At 42.6% G+C, this 12,647-nt stretch overlaps 1 protein-coding gene across 1 annotated transcript in view; it reads left to right on the forward strand.

Moving 5' to 3' along the window:
- Positions 1–393: 393 nt before the first annotated feature.
- KCNB2 (potassium voltage-gated channel subfamily B member 2) overlaps positions 394–12,647 on the forward strand; it is a 199,622-nt gene continuing 187,368 nt past the window's right edge. Inside the window, exon 1 of the mRNA XM_068672091.1 lies at positions 394–920. The gene's annotated coding sequence lies outside the window, so the exon portion shown is untranslated. The remainder of the gene's footprint in view (positions 921–12,647) is intronic.

The following is a 12,647-nucleotide window of genomic DNA, read 5'->3' on the forward strand; positions in this document are numbered from 1 at the left end:
TGGTGGCCAGCCGGGGTGGCTTCGGTGCTCCCCGTGGGGCATCCCCCGTGAGTGGGATGGCAGAGTGGGTGTACGTGCGGGGAGAGGGGGCTCAGTAACTAGGTGGGGGGGGGGGGGGGGAGAGAGGGGATTCTGCTGCGGAGGGAGTAGCGTGAGCCTGTGTGCGTGTGCATCCCCTGCCTCCCCTGACGGGGGTCTTGCAGCGTGTGTGCACAACCCGCCTGAGGCTTAATAGGGGGGTGTTGGGGCGGGGGGGGGGGGGGGGGGAGCGTGTGCGCGTCCCCCCTTCCCCACCCTGGGCCGGGCACGGGAGCGCGGCGCGGGGGTGCGCGCATCCTGCACAGGTGGGGGCAGGCGGGGAGGGAGGGTGCGGGGGTCTCCCCGCCTGCCCCGGCCGGGATCGGCCGTGCCCCCCCGGCTCCCCCAGCCCTCCCCAGCGCCGCCGCCGCCGCGCACAGCCGCAGACCCAGGCGGCCGCGGCGGCAGCTCGCATGCAGCCGGGGATTACAGCGGGGCGAGGGCAGCGCGGGCTCGGCTTTTATCCCCCCCCCTCCGCCTCTCCTCCGCCCCCCCAGCTCCACCAGCGCTTCCCTGCCGGCCCCCCCATCCCCGCCCGCCAGCACAGCCGCTCGCCGCGCCGCTCGGTCGGTGGCTTGTCAGCTCCGGAGGAGGGGGGGGGGAAGCAGGGAGATGCCTTTGCCGCGGTTTTTCCACCCCCAGCCCTCTCCGTGCCGGGGGGGGCGGTGATGTGGAGCCGGGAATGTAGAGCAAAGCCCTCCCCGGGAAGGAGCGACCGGCACAAACCTCTCGCCGGGGCTTTGGCGGCCGCGCACTGCCCGGGGAAGCCCGAGCAGCCCCTGCCAGCGCCGGGGAATCCCTCCTCCAGCCCCCGGCGGTGCCCCGGGCTCCCGCGGAGCAAGGTAAGCGGCGGGGCATCTCTCCTTCCTCCCGCCGAGGGATGCGGGTTGGGTTTATTTTGATTTTTTTTTTCCCCATCATTATTATTATTATGGGTTTTTTTGTTTGTTTTTTTTTTTTTTTTTGGAGAGACCGAGTCATCCACGCCTCCCGCACTGATGCGAGTTGCGAGGGAGGCGAGAGCTGCCGGCTGGCCCCCGGAGGGATGCGGTGCCCGGGCCGCCGAGGAGCCCCGGGGACCCCCCGGAGCGATAGGGTGGTCCCAGCCCCGGCCCTGACCCCGACCCCGGCCCCGAGGGCTTCAGGGGGCAGGCTCGGGAACGTGTTTTTCTCCCCGGCTGCTTGGATCAGCGCGAGGGAGAACCGTGTAGCCCTCACGCCGGAGAGCTTTGGAAACCGTGGCTCGTGTTTTTGTTCTTTCGGAGCTGCTAAAAGGGATGGGGGGTAGGGGGGGGATGGCATTTCGTAGTATTCTACCTCCTGCCGTGGGTGAGCTTTAAAGATAAAGGCTCATCATTTGTTTCCGATGCTCTAATAGCGCTGGGGGAACCTGATGATATAAACCCTGAGCGGCTCGGAAGATAACTGTCATTTGAATTACCCCGTGTACCCAGCGACTGAAAAAATCCCCACTACCAAAGCTGAAAGAACTGTATCATTGTGCTAGCCTGAAATATACTGGCATAAATTCTCTCTGTAGATATGTAGCATGCTGTCATTCCCCTGGCTTTAAAAACCCAAACGTCTGTAGAAATGGGCATATTCACTGCATGGTTTGTACAAACCATTCAGTACATCCTATCTGTATTTCAGTGCCTGTGTGAAGGTAGACCGTTGTTTATACCTACGTACAGACCATATTTATGAAGTCTTGGACTTCATTCAAGTTACATAATGATTAAGATATAAATAAGTGGTATATTTACTGTTTCTTGGACATTTTAGTTCATCGCAGAGAGGACCATCTCTAGACTTCCTGCCAAAATTGTCACTTTTCAAGTGTTTGTATAAAAAGGGAAGTGTCAGTAGCATCAGGTGGAAGCAACATTCCTTAGCAAATCCATAGGCAGGCAGACCTGGCTACTAAAAGGACATTTAAGAGAAAGATTTCAGCAACTCCATCCTGAAGCCCTGAAGAGCTGCCAGGGCTGGTTTAGAAGAGGAAGAGTAACAGCGAGACTGGAGAGGCTCAGGAGTGGGAAAAGCTGTGTCTGGTGAGGTTTAGCTTTAAAAACAATAAGCGTTCAAGTTTGCTCAGCTGGCAAGTTGAATCCAAGTTAGTGCAGAGCTAGCACTGAGCCTGAGAGGCTGGGCAAAGTCTGAAACCTCAATGTCCTACCAAGCTTGGGGTGTGATCCTCCTGCCAGGGAGTTTGACTAGACAAAGCTTTCAGGGTAGCAGGGTCAGTCAGCACATGATGCTCGTGAGATCTGTCTGCTCTGTGATCACCTAAGATGCACTGTCAAAGCTGTGGAAATCTTTGTCAGGGGGATGAAAAAAAAAAAAGTTTGTTGCATGTTCTTAATGCCGCTGTCTTTTTCATTCAAACAAGAGCTGATAAACAGTCTCTTAGCTCAGCCTTACGGGAACTTGCAGCTGCCTTTTATTTCTTATGATGCTTCCACAAGCAGCTCCCACAACAGTGTTCAAATTTCTCTAGCCTCCTTCTCTCTCAGCTGGATGCTGTCATTGGGGCTCAGCAGGTTGGCCTCATTCAAACATATGCAGAGAGTGAAAATGAAAACATCCTCAACTGAAGATGAGGGAGAAGTGATGTTTGGAGTAGCATGCTTCATTCTTAGTATTTCCACTGGCTTCAGCATTTTGAAATGTACTGTTGCTGTAACAATGCCACATCATATGTATTTATTTATTCATGCTCAGCCTTTTTTTCTAAGTGCAAGTTAATTGGCAAATTCTGGCTTGCCATTCAAGGCAAAGCGAGGAGTCGAGATTCGCAATATCTTTCTTGCCAGCATTTGGGATTTTGCCAAACAGCTTGCTACTGTGACTTTTAGAAGAAAATCTTGATCTTATGTGACTTCCCTGAGCTTCACGTCAGTACATGTGCAGGTACTTTCCAAGGCACTGCTATATTTAAAGCTACCTGCTGGAGGACATTTCAGTTGGTGTTTTACTCCGCGTGTTGTTCTTACATAAACAGCACGCTGGGGAGGGGCTGTCTGGTCACCAGTCTGCATGGTTTAGGGGAAAAAGATCTTGGTGAATGAGACATGAAGGGTCTGGTAAAGTGGGCAGTGGCTGGGACCCATCTACAGACTCCTCTGGAGGTGTTTGCTGCTCAGAGCACAGACCTGCTGCTCTTCACAGGCAGAACCCAGGAGGGAAAGTTGGGAGCCAGAAAGGGAAACACTTAAAGTTGTGAGCCACTCCAATTTGGCTTCAGCTGGGTAGACATACACATTTTCTAAAAATGGTGTTTTGTTTTAATGCATTTTCTGGGGTCATTTCTATTAACTCATCACATTGTTGCATAATACCTTCTGACCCAGCAACAGTATGCTCGCAGCCCTTAGAGTTAAATAATGACCTCCTCTACAAGGACTTTTCCCTTTTCTATATCATTATGAAGGGGGATTTTTTCATTTTTGGGAATAAGGTTTTTAACCTAATAGCTGTCTGGGTAAGATGAAACCGGATGCAAAATAAAAATTGTCTCTTTTTCACTTTGGGGGGTTTGTGCTGTTTCTATTCTTATCAAGATATGAGCAACTTGTGAGAAAATATTTTTGATTTCTCAAAAGTAACTGACGTCTTCCTCTTGTAATTATTGCTGAGATAGTAACACTGAATATTTAATTTCTTGAATTTTATAATAAATCTTTGGGACATATGGTTTTAACTCAATTTTAGCAGGTAGAAATGAGTGCCTACTTCCTAACAATAATTTTAACTGTTAATGAAAATAAATTTTATAATTTTTATTTACAGACATTTCTAAGATGTACAACAGTGTTCTGTGGGATACTGTGAAAAAAAAAATCTTTGGGATGTTATAGACTGGATTCTTTCCTATCATAAATGTAGATTTTTGTGCAGTCCCATAGCATTCTATATTTCTTTACCTATTAGTTCTCTGTCTATATAGAAAGGATTTGGAAAGAATTTTGTTATTTTTAGTTTTCTTCCAGGGTATGCATTTTTTGATATTATCAGAAGCTCTGATAAACAGACAGCTTAGTGATGCTCAAATTTAATCAAAGTAAAATGTAAATATATTAAATTGTATGATTAAATATAAAAAAGTGAACAGAGAAGCTGAGGAACTATTGTTTTTTTATTATTAAACAGAGTTTGGAAGTTTCTTATCTTTGGTAGCTGTAGGTATAAAGACAAGCCCAGTTAGCTTTACAAGTCACTAAATTAAATATTTTACTATAATATGCACCAGTCAAGATATTTAAAATATATTAAGCTTAAAGCTGTCTGTATTCTCCATTAAAGGTGGAAGGACAGCAAAAGTCTATTCTGTTTTTTCCCCTTCCTGATGCATGTTACAGTACATACAAAAACTTCAGTGCAAGTCACACATCGATATTTTACCGAAGTTAGAGTTCACTTGTTTATTGTACAATACATCATTTCTTCCCAGGCTTGAGGGATGCAGTAAGCTGAGCAATTGCATTGCTACTTTTTCACTAGCTCTGTATGAGGACGTTAGCTGCACGATCAGTAAATAATGAATACTATTTTGAATGCTCTTGTTCATGAATTATGGTGACCACATGAGCAGTATGAAAGCAGTAATGGAAAAGTCTTAGGCCACTAAAATATGTGAGGTTTTTAATTTATTTGTTTCTAATGCAGGAAATCTATATTTAGCTATAATGGCAGATCAGCTCTGACTTAAATATCTGGCTTCTATACAGCCCTATTCCTCCTCCGGATGACTATAAAGAGTAGTTAGTAGCATCACTGCTGGCAGCAGAAAGAGAGTCAGAACCAACAATCTATTAGATAATAAATAATATATGTAATACTGGCATAAAGCATAATGCTCCGAGTATCTAGGAGTAGTCTGTGATAAGCAGCAATTGTCATCTTTACAAGGAACAATGGCAATCTACCAATTTACCTCTCATAATACCTCAACAGTAGGACCACAGTATATTGAGAAATTGCACAAGGGCAGGTGTGATCCAGGTCTAGACAGAGGGGCCAAACATCCCTGTTATCATAGCACTGGTGTGTGATGCAGGAGAATCCTCTATGCTGGCCTGGGAAGTCAAGCTCGCTATTGCAGCATATTCTTCATGCTGCCATCATATTTGGGTATTACCTAGTTAGGAAATGAACATCAGCTCTTTAGGTATAACAATGTAACGAGGAAGTGAAGGCAAAGCTGTGCTGATAATTAACTGAACAAAGCTCTCAAACATAATCTTCTTTGACACTGGAGATGAGCTTCTCTCCCTGATTGCCTAACAAGTTAAGAAAGAGAAATCAATTATGGCAGTACAGTCCAAATACAGAATACATTTACCTCAGAACATTAATAAGACATCTTGAGGCAGCTCATAAAACAGTTTTTCACAGTACCTCATCAATTGTTAACTTTTAGAAAAGTAGCTGTATTTTAAGTAAATGAAGATAAAAATAATAACCAAGCTCAGCAGCTCAAAATGAGGCCACAATGCTGCTTCTTGCAGAGGTTTCAGTTGTGTCTTCTGCTCCCTTAAAGTGTGAATTTTTGGTTTACCTGCAAGGCTGATGATCTCATTTCACCTGGATGTATTCTCAGGTGACTGAATAATCCTACTATAATTTACAGCCATACATTCAGTGTGAATTAGAATATATCAGACAGATCCTGGGACAGTTTGAGCAGAAAGTGTTGGCAGGCCGCAGCAGCTGGAAAAATCCCACTAATGTATTTAAGCAGACTCAAAACAGTGAACTGGACTAATTGGCCTTGAAATAACAAAGCTCTGAATGACGCTGTTGAACGTGCTCATCCAGTGGTTACTGAGATTAATAATACACAAAGTTGATCTGCCTCGACAGTAGTGCCATCTAGAAGGTCTTGCTTTCTAGAATGTTTCCAACTCATGTTTTTTCCACTCTCATTATTGCTGACACAGAACAGGCGTCTTCATTGTGGGTAGACCTTTAGCTTGAATTTTTATTCAGGACACATCTGTCTACCTATAGTTAGTCACTTTAGTCCCTAGTTTAGCATTTCATTAGAGAAGGTCTAGCAGCACTCAGAATCTTCTGCTCCCATTGAAGAAAAGAAGGGGTGGGTATGTTTGTCTTCGCTGATCACCTAGCAGAAGCAAAGGTGGTCAGTGAATAGATTACTCACTCAGAAGAGGGAAGATGAGCTTTTAGGCCTTTCTTAGATTAACATGATGCAAACAAATGTTTCACCTCTGGTAATTTGAGATTTCCTCTGGCCAGAGATACAGAATCCCACAGATACTAGCCCACAGATACAGAATCATGCTTGACCCCCTTCTAACCTGCTCTGCCTCAATCTGACACTGTAGAAACAGGGAAGGTGGTCTCCATCCATGCAGCCATTTTGTGTCTTAATGGTAGCAGCAGTAGTCTGCAAAGTATGAACCACAGGGCTGACTCCCCAGGGACTAACATAGTCCCTCGGTAAGTGTCTAACAACCAGGCAATTACGTGACCGGGTTGTTGCCACCATCTCCAGGAGCACTTTATGGACTGGATTTTGTTCTGGTCCTCTGAAGGGTTGGGTTTATAGGAGGAGGCTTCCAGACACAGAACGTCAGGGTGTGTTGTTTCCCTTTTGATCCAGACTGTGCACAGAGGGTGGATGAATGTTAACAGTTTTTCCTTCTGACTATGTTAATCCTGCCCTAGAGGTTCCCACACTCTTCTTTAAATTTGTGTCTTGCGTGTTTAATATTAGAAACCTGAACTAATGGCACTTACCAAGCACATTCTTTAAGAGGATGTTGTGTCTTTTAGAAAAAAAATACATTTTTGAGAGCAGTAAATAAAATAATTTATTCTGGCAGTTTTACACAGATTTTCTTCTTAGCTTGTCTTAATTTAAGAATTACAGCAATTAACATTGTTGCATGTGGTTGTGCATGATAGTGAGTGCTCACTTTTTTCCATTCTTAGGTCAATGTGGGGATCAAAATATCCATGCCATCTTGGTATCTGCTGCCCTTAAGCTTGTCATTCTGCTTAACAAAACTTATGTTGTTTCTACTCATGATATGATTAAAAATCATTATGAAAATTTGTGCAGTAAGCAGAACCAAAGCTCCTTAGATAAGGTCAGGAATCAAAGTTTCTGCTTTCCAGATAAACACCTGGCAAAATAAGATGACAGGTTGTCACAGGCCTCATGTGTCAACTTTCAGTGACTAGCTTGGGTTTGTTTTGAGGCATTCCATAGGTTAAGAAATCAAAATGTTGAAGGGTTGGACTCTTCTGAATCAAGCCTATACTGACATTTATCTTAATTTTTAATGATAAAAGCTTTTTGTGAAGACTTGCTGATGCTATGACCTTGGGGACATTTCCAGCTGTGTACAAAGGCACTCGTCAGAATTGAGTCACCCAGAAATCCAAGCTTTGAATCATTTTTTTCCAGCTTCAGTGCTTCTGTGAAGCACCAGAGGTAAGAATGTAGGCTGTACGCCTGTTGGGTCTGGATTGAGACAAGCATCTCTTGAGTAAATAAGCCCACCTCTAAGTGAAAACTTTGGATGTATCTCTTCCTGTCTATTGTACATGTGAGTCTAGGCCTACCATTTTGCTTGATTGAATTAGGGAACTGTCCACTTGTAAATGGCTCAACATGAAATTTTTCTAGAGGCAGAAATTGAACAAGAATGTTTTCACTTCCAAAGTCACATATGACCATGCTTTCCTTAATAACAGATGGGATAGGGGGGTTGCATGTTTATTATAAAACGTAAACATTGTAGTAGAATTCTGAGTAAAGTGCCATGGCTATAGTTTTGGAAGCAGTTTCATTCAAAAAGCGTTAAAATCTGATGCTTCTCATTTTACCTCATCGCTTCAGATATCATTCTCTGTATATATAGTGTAATATTGTCTACTGTATAATATTTTCCTGCCTAGAAACCCAGAATCATAGTTCAGTACCACACTGTGCAAGCTTTTGTTGAGAAGAACAAAAAGACATCTGTGAAGTTCTTCAGTGCTTTAAGCGCTATTATTGGTAGGGAGCAATGGAAGACTGAGGGGTGGTATAAGATAACTTGCTTAGAGTAGCCTTAAAACCTGTTGTTTTAAGTCAACTGGTTGCAACAGTGCCTCCTGGAAGAACAATGGACATATTAAAAGCTCCTTCATCATTGTAGTGTACTGCAATATAATTTGAAAAAAAATAAATGAATATATCAACTATTAGATAAGTTGCAATTCAAAGTTCTGATTTATTAATATTAATGTCTTTACTATTATTACTGTATCCTGCAAAAAGTATTTGTACATCCTTATAGAGCTGTATGGGAGCAGTGATCAAAACTACGGATCCAGAGTGCTAGCCAGTATATAAATATGCAGTCTGATTTAGCCCTGAAATGAGGATCTTACATAATCACATTTCTGTAATATCTGGTTGTTTAAAATTAAAGAAAATGATCTGCCATTCGGCCTTGTACTTCTCTGTGACAGCTCATCTGCTCTGAAATTTCCAGGGAAGGCTAAATATGTAGTGAAAGACGGTACCTTTGGCAAAAGCAGCAACTCAGTACTTAGCAACCAGCTGTAAACACCAATAGTGAAGTGCAGGCACCACAGACAACCACATCCTAAACAAGATGCTTCAACCTGGGCTGTGATGGAAATGCAACCATTTCTGTAAACCGAGCATGAATGCACTGGCATTGTTTTGCAAGGATCATATAGCCACACTTGTCAGGAGCACAAACAGCAGAGTGTTACTGATACAGAAAGACAAAGAAGCAGAGTTAGCCTGGAATAAAGGCTGGTGATGATCTTAATTCAGCACTGGGACAGTGCTGAATCAGGTGCCCCAAAACACAAGGAGAGCACTGGAATTCCTGTGCACTGCCTTCATGAGCATTTTTCATACAGTAGGGGTATAAATGCAAAGCCAAAAGAATCCATGAAAAAATGAGGTCTGTTAGTGCTGAATGCCTGTACATGCATTTGGTCTATGTGGTATATTGTAGTTGAGATAGCATCCTTTCATCACTGATAGGGTGTCTAAAAGCTCAGGGGATTTGAAGAGCAGCCTAAGGGGTTAGGGACATACTGAGATTGCATGCTTTTTGCTCATCATAACTTCTTGTCTGAGTTTGCTGGACAGGCATCTGAAGTGGCGTGATAGGTTGCCAAGTCATTCATCATCCTCTTGAGAGTTGTGCTGCAAATCCAGCTCTCAGCTTCGGCTTTTCTATGAGGTACTACTCAAGGAAGGGATACTCAAGGCCCAAATCCTGTAAGAATCTTGAGATAAATTTACAAAGAGTGCTGTTGAGGGTGTTCAGCCTTTTGGTTTAAAGTTGTCCACATCACCCTTAGTGGAGGCTAGGGCCCACTACAACGCTTTACTGGAGGGTAATTACAGTAAGTAATTAGAAATGATATTATGGTATTTAAAAATAAATAAATAAATCAGATAAACCAAAACTACCAAGCTTCTGTGACTGCTGGATTTTACAAACATTTTATCAGTTATACTTTCCCTACTTTTCCTGTCTTCTGTCTCCTTACCTATTTCTGTCTGGGTTTTCTTATTCAAGGTTCTTAAGGAATATATAAAGCCCCTGAGCATTATGCTTCTTGGTTAAGTTAAGCTCATCCATCTAAAAGACACTTCTGTGCTCAAGATGGTGAGAACAGGGAGCTAGCAGACAGACTGGTTTCATTGGTTTGAAAAGTTCATCTATAAAAGGACTCATCTTTTTTGAATGTTTCCTGTAAATCTCTCAGACTTCATACAGCCAATATTTAATTTTTTAGATACCAGAAGTAGATCATCTGTGAGGTCTGTTATGAAATAGAAATAATCATCATCTTATACCAGTTAGCTATAGGAACAACACAGAGCTGGTTTTGCAGGATTTATTCTCAAAGTAAAATCTTACTTTCCACAGTCCGACCTGTCCATAACAAAGCTCACAAGGCTACAGCTGCAATTTTGACTTAGTTCAGGAAACATCCCTGCTCTTTTACAGCCTCTGCCATGGCCCTGGCCATGGTCATGGTCTGAGCCAGACATTGCTTGCAGGGAAGCTCAGTCATGGGGGAGATGGGCTGAGGCTGTCTTTCCCCCTTCATTTCCTTGTCTCTGAGGACTTGAATCTAAGTGTAGACACACCTGTCAGTGGTAGTTTGAACAATCAAAGCTCAGCTTCCCTGCTGTGCATGCATGCATGCATTCCTGCATGTGGATGTGTGTCTTCTGAGAAATGCATACGATGCTTAGGAATACTGTCTCTTTGACATGTTTTATACAATCACAGAGTGGTCTGGGTTGGAAGGGACCTTAAAGATCATTTACTTCCAACCCCCTTGCCATGGGCAGAGACACCTCCCACTAGACCAGGTTGACACTTCTGTGCTTTCAGCTTACCAATTCTTAACTGTTTGAGATGTGACTCCTATCAGGGTGGGAAATTAAAATATCGAGCACCTCATCTGAGTGGTTTTTGATTGTTTGTTTGTTTTTCAGAGTTTTAGCTATGATCTCACCTTTTTTTTTTTTTTTTTAGACTGAAGTTAAGATAAAACTATTCATAAAGATCCTTCAGCTCACCATCAAGAAATTACAGCTCTTCATATTTTGAAACAAAGAACAGAAATGTGATAGCTGTGATGTGGGAAGCTTATGGTTAAGGAACTGGACACCAGCTTTACCTGACATCTCAATTATACGAAACTTTTCAGAAGTATTAACATTTTTTTAATTTCCTTGTGCTGGGGGCCAGGCTGTGTTTCCAGAGACACTGCACTCTTCTGCCTGGATGTGAATCTCTTTGGAGCAAGGTCTTGTTCATGTGGGGTGCAGCTTGGCTAGTTGGTAGATGGGTCCCAGTGCTGCTTGGGCCAGCTGGCATGGTGACCTGTGTCCGTGTGGTTAAACTCATGCAGGCTCCAAAGCAGATGGTTGCAAGCAAACCACTTGCTAGGAGCAGACCTTGAAGCATGCTGACTCTCCAGCCATCCTTGCAAACTATTTGGGAGAGTCCTGACTGTGTTGTGCCAGGCAGTGTCCTAGCAATGTAACAGCACAGGCAACCGAGTTCCTCTGCCGGAGGGTTTTATCTGCTCATGTGGATGCGCCCATCAAATGTGATAACAATACTAAAGACTGAAAAATAGCAACTGGCTCATTTGAGCAGCCAAAATTATTGGATACTTCATGCATCCTGCTATTCTCCCCAATAAAGTAAGGGTAATAACAGCCTGACAGTGATATTAAGATGCTAAACTCTCAAGTACCCTGGAAGCACTCAGGTAAGACAGTGAGAACTCCCTAGGGGAAATTCATCACTTTGCTTATAGTGTTGGGTTTGCGTGCTAAATACCATCAAAGGCCAAATTCTGAATGAGAAAGATAAAAAGAAATGGTAAATAATTACCCATTCATGTAATGCAGAACGGATTGGTGGTGGGAAAATTACACCATTAAAATCTGCATGCGTATGGTATGGAGGAAGAAACTTAACCTTCATTCTGGCTTTCTATAGGTTTTTGAGTAGTAGTCCTTGCAATTTTCACTTTTATTTAATGCAAAGAATTGACTTTGAGTTGGAAGAGTTTTATTCAATATTATTGGTATTTTCCTGCAAAGTCATTTCATTTTGGCAAGAAAGGAAACTTTTTTGTTGTGTGCTGTTTTTAGTATGTATTTGTGGTTATAATTTATGTCCTTCTCTACTGATGGCAATGCAGCACTGGTAAGCAGTAGGCTGGCATCACCTGCCAAGGACTAGTAGTGTTTTTCATTTTTTCTAGGGTGGAAAAAGTGTATGGTGGATCTGTACACAAACAGAAAGTTGAGGCAATAAACTTAACCCCAAAATATTTTAAACCTTCACAGGAGAAAAATTGCAGTGTCTGAAAAATTAGTAGCAGTAGCTAAAAGCCAGAATAGCTATTTAATGAATTGTAAAGGTAACCTTGATTACATAATTTTGTTATAATGAAAGATCTGGTGTTCTTATGTGAAATTCATAAATTAGATTATAAAGTTTAATGTGTCATGTAGTTGAAGTAGAGGCTTTTGATTATATTTTTGTTAAAGACACAGTTACAGACACTCTGTAGTCCAGGTTTGGGGAAAAAAATCTGCACAGGAAGAAATTTTTAAAAATTATCTGCAGTAAATAAAATATGTGAAGAAAGAGACTTGGGAAGCAGACTAAAAGGGTTTTCTTAAAAGTTATGTAGTCCAAGGCTTGTATATATCTCAATGAAAGGAGCTCTGTGGAAAGGCAATAAAAGCTTTTAATTTTCAAGATTTTTAATTTGAGAATTCTTTTTTATTATTATTATTATTATTAATTTTTTCAAAGTGCTGCATGTTGTGATTGCTAGCATATACCTTAATACATACAAGGCACCTTGGATACAATCTTCTAAACACTAACTGAATGGTGTTTCACAGCTGACTTCAGTATGACCACAGTTAACCAGGACTGGTAAAGCTTTTTAGAAAAGCCACAGTTCCTCAAGTAGGGAGATGTAGCCAATAATTATACTGTCAAATCAGAAAATGTTTT

The sequence above is a fragment of the Anas acuta genome, chromosome 2 (genome assembly GCF_963932015.1).
Source record: "Anas acuta chromosome 2, bAnaAcu1.1, whole genome shotgun sequence".
NCBI classification, from domain to species: domain Eukaryota; kingdom Metazoa; phylum Chordata; class Aves; order Anseriformes; family Anatidae; genus Anas; species Anas acuta.